Below are 4,450 nucleotides of genomic sequence, written 5' to 3' on the forward strand. Positions count from 1 at the left end.
GAGCAACGAACCGCCCTTGCTGTCTCTGCCTTGTCGGTTCCCCTCTTCCCACTGGGATTCTCTGCCTCTAACCCTTTTACAGGGGCTGAGTCACTGACTTACTGGTGTTCTTCCATGCCGTCCATGGGAGGGGTGCGTCACTTGAGTAGGTTGAGCCACTGACATGGTCTTCCTGTCTGGGTTGGCGCCCCCCCCTTGGGTTGTGCCGTGGCAGACATCTTTGTGGGCTATACTCGGCCTTGTCTTCGGACGGTAAGTTGGTGGTTGTAGATATCCCTCTAGTGGTGTGGGGGCTGTGCTTTGGCAAAGTGGGTGGGGTTATATCCTGCCTGTTTGGCCCTGTCCGGGGGTATCATCGGATGGGGCCACAGTGTCTTCTGATCCCTCCTGTCTCAGCCTTCAGTATTTATGCTGCAGTAGTTTATGTGTCGGGGGGCTAGGGTCAGTCTGTTACATCTGGAGTATTCTCTTGTCTTATCCAGTGTCCTGTGTGAATGTAAATATGCTCTCTCTAATTCTCTCTTTCTTTCTTTCTTCTTTCTTTCTTTCTTTCTTTCTCTCGGAGGACCTGAGCCCTAGGACTACCTGGCATGATGACTCCTTGCTGTCCCCAGTCCACCTGGCCATGCTGCTGCTCCAGTTTCAACTGTTCTGCCTGCGGCTACGGAACCCTGACCTGTTCACCGGACGTGCTTGTTGCACCCTCGACAATTACTATGATTATTATTATTTGACCATGCTGGTCATTTACGAACATTTTAACATCTTGACCATGTTCTGTTATAATATCCACCCGGCACAGCCAGAAGAGGACTGGCCACCCCTCATAGCCTGGTTCCTCTCTAGGTTTCTTCCTAGGTTTTTGGCCTTTCTCAGGAGTTTTTCCTAGGGAGTTTTTCCCAGCCACCGTGCTTCTTTCACATGCATTGCTTGCTGTTTGGGGTTTTAGGCTGGGTTTCTGTACAGCACTTTGAGATTTCAGCTGATGTACGAAGGGCTATATAAATAAATTTGATTTGATTTGATTTGATTAGTAGTAGTCTCTCAGGTAGTAGTCTCTCAGGTAGTAGTCTCTCAGGTAGTAGTAGTCTCTCAGATAGTAGTCTCTCAGGTAGTAGTCTCTCAGGTAGTAATCTCTCAGGTAGTAGTAGTCTCTCAGGTAGTAGTCTCTCAGGTAGTAGTCTCTCAGGTAGTAGTAGTCTCTCAGGTAGTAGTCTCTCAGGTAGTAGTAGTCTCTCAGGTAGTAGTCTCTCAGGTAGTAGTAGTAGTCTCTCAGGTAGTAGTAGTCTCTCAGGTAGTAGTAGTCTCTCAGGTAGTAGTCTCTCAGGTAGTAGTCTCTCAGGTAGTAGTAGTCTCTCAGATAGTAGTCTCTCAGGTAGTAGTCTCTCAGGTAGTAGTAGTCTCTCAGGTAGTAGTCTCTCAGGTAGTAGTCTCTCAGGTAGTAGTAGTCTCTCAGATAGTAGTCTCTCAGGTAGTAGTCTCTCAGGTAGTAGTAGTCTCTCAGGTAGTAGTAGTCTCTCAGGTAGTAGTCTCTCAGGTAGTAGTAGTCTCTCAGGTAGTTGTCTCTCAGGTAGTAGTAGTCTCTCAGGTAGTAGTAGTCTCTCAGGTAGTAGTCTCTCAGGTAGTAGTCTCTCAGGTAGTAGTAGTCTCTCAGGTAGTAGTAGTCTCGCAGGTAGTAGTCTCTCAGGTAGTAGTAGTCTCTCAGGTAGTAGTAGTCTCTCAGGTAGTAGTCTATCAGGTAGTAGTAGTCTCTCAGGTAGTAGTCTCTCAGGTAGTAGTAGTCTCTCAGGTAGTAGTCTCTCAGGTAGTAGTCTCTCAGGTAGTAATCTCTCAGGTAGTAGTCTCTCAGGTAGTAGTCTCTCAGGTAGTAGTAGTCTCTCAGGTAGTAGTAGTCTCTCAGGTAGTAGTCTCTCAGGTAGTAGTCTCTCAGGTAGTAATCTCTCAGGTAGTAGTCTCTCAGGTAGTAGTCTCTCAGGTAGTAGTAGTCTCTCAGGTAGTAGTCTCTCAGGTAGTAGTCTCTCAGGTAGTAGTCTCTCAGGTAGTTGTAGTCTCTCAGGTAGTAGTCTCTCAGGTAGTAGTAGTCTCTCAGGTAGTAGTCTCTCAGGTAGTAGTAGTCTCTCAGGTAGTAGTAGTCTCTCAGGTAGTAGTAGTCTTTCAGATAGTAGTAGTCTCTTAGGTAGTAGTCTCTCAGGTAGTTGTAGTCTCTCAGGTAGTAGTAGTCTTTTAGGTAGTAGTAGTCTCTCAGGTAGTAGTCTCTCAGGTAGTTGTAGTCTCTCAGGTAGTAGTAGTCTCTCAGATAGTAGTCTCTCAGGTAGTAGTAGTCTCTCAGGTAATAGTAGTCTTTCAGGTAGTAGTAGTCTCTCAGGTAGTAGTCTCTCAGGTAGTAGTCTCTCAGGTAGTAGTAGTCTCTCAGGTAGTAGTAGTCTCTCAGGTAATAGTAGTCTTTCAGGTAGTAGTAGTCTCTCAGGTAATAGTAGTCTTTCAGGTAGTAGTAGTCTCTTAGGTAGTAGTCTCTCAGGTAGTTGTAGTCTCTCAGGTAGTAGTCGTCTCTCAGGTAGTAGTCTCTCAGATAGTAGTAGTCTCTCAGGCAGTAGTAGTCTCTCAGGTAGTAGTCTCTCAGGTAGCAGTCTCTCAGGTAGTAGTAGTCTCTCAGGTAGTAGTAGTAGTCTCAGGTAGTAGTAGTCTCTCAGGTAGTAGTAGTCTCTCAGGTAGTAGTCTCTCAGGTAGTAGTAGTCTCTCAGGTAGTAGTCGTCTCTCAGGTAGTAGTCTCTCAGGTAGTAGTAGTTTCTCAGGTAGTAGTAGTCTCTCAGGTAATAGTCCCTGTGGTGGGGAGCTCCTCCCTCTGGAAGGTCCCTGTGGTGGGGATCCCCTCCCTCTGGAAGGTCCCTGTGGTGGGGATCTCCTCCCTCTGGAAGGTCCCTGTGGTGGGGATCTCCTCCCTCTGGAAGGTCCCTGTGGTGGGGATCCCCTCCCTCTGGAAGGTCTCTGTGGTGGGGATCTCCTCCCTCTGGAAGGTCCCTGTGGTGGGGATCCCCTCCCTCTGGAACGTCCCTGTGGTGGGGATCCCCTCCCTCTGGAAGGTCTCTGTGGTGGGGATCTCCTCCCTCTGGAAGGTCCCTGTGGTGGGGATCCCCTCCCTCTGGAAGATCCCTGTGGTGGGGATCTCCTCCCTCTGGAAGGTCCCTGTGGTGGGGATCTCCTCCCTCTGGAAGGTCCCTGTGGTGGGGATCCCCTCCCTCTGGAAGGTCCCTGTGGTGGGGATCTCCTCCCTCTGGAAGGTCCCTGTGGTGGGGATCTCCTCCCTCTGGAAGGTCCCTGTGGTGGGGATCCCCTCCCTCTGGAAGGTCCCTGTGGTGGGGATCTCCTCCCTCTGGAAGGTCCCTGTGGTGGGGATCTCCTCCCTCTGGAAGGTCTCTGTGGTGGGGATCTCCTCCCTCTGGAAGGTCCCTGTGGTGAGGATCCCCTCCCTCTGGAAGGTTCTAATCTTCTTCCATTTAAGAATGATGGAGGACACTGTTTTCTTGGGGGCTTTCAATGCACCAGACATTTTTTGGTACCCTTCCCCAGATCTGTGCCTTGACACAATCCTGTCTCGGAGCTCTATAGACAATTCCTTCGACCTCACGGCTTGTGTTTTGCTGTGACATGCACTGTCAACTGTGGGACCTTATTTAAACAGGTTTGTGCCTTTCCAATTCATGTCAAATTAATTCAATTTACCCCAGGTGTACTCCAATCAAGTTGTAGAAACATCTCAAGGATGATCAATGGAAACAGGATGAACCTGAGCTCAATTTTGAGTCTCATAGCAAAGGGTCTAAATACCTATGTAAATAAGGTAATTCTAAAAACCAGTTTTTGCATCGTTATTATGGGGTATTGTGTGTAGATTGATGAGGATTTTGATTTATTTAATCCATTTTAGAATAAGGCTGTAAGGTAACAAAATGTGGAAAAAGTCAAGGGGTCTGAACACTTTCCGAATGCCCTTTATATGGTGGCCTGCATCCTTTCACTTGTCACAGATATCCGGAGTAGATATGTGGTGGATCGTTCTATGATGACTGTCACCAAGCCGGAACACTCGGAGGCCAACCCTCCGTGCGAACCCTCCATGACAACCCTGGCACCCTATCAGCCGCCCAGCACACCCAGTACAGAGTACCCCAAACAGTGGAGGCTGGCTCAGCTGCTTCTTCAGAGGTTCATCAGAATAAGCTTAATCAACCAAATGAAAGCAGGATTCTGGAAGAAAGCTGTTATCTATATTCTATAGAGATACATTAGTGGTTGAATGTTTTTCTGTGTCTTGATTCACATTGTGTTTAATATCTTCTTCTTCAGATTGTCTGGGTTCCAAACCTACACAGATGGGTTGACACAAGTCCCATGCCCAAGGCTGAGCTATTCACTTGAACACACGTCAATTTAAATCAGTGTTTACGACTGT

Source organism: Salmo trutta, chromosome 1 (genome assembly GCF_901001165.1).
Source record: "Salmo trutta chromosome 1, fSalTru1.1, whole genome shotgun sequence".
Taxonomy (NCBI): domain Eukaryota; kingdom Metazoa; phylum Chordata; class Actinopteri; order Salmoniformes; family Salmonidae; genus Salmo; species Salmo trutta.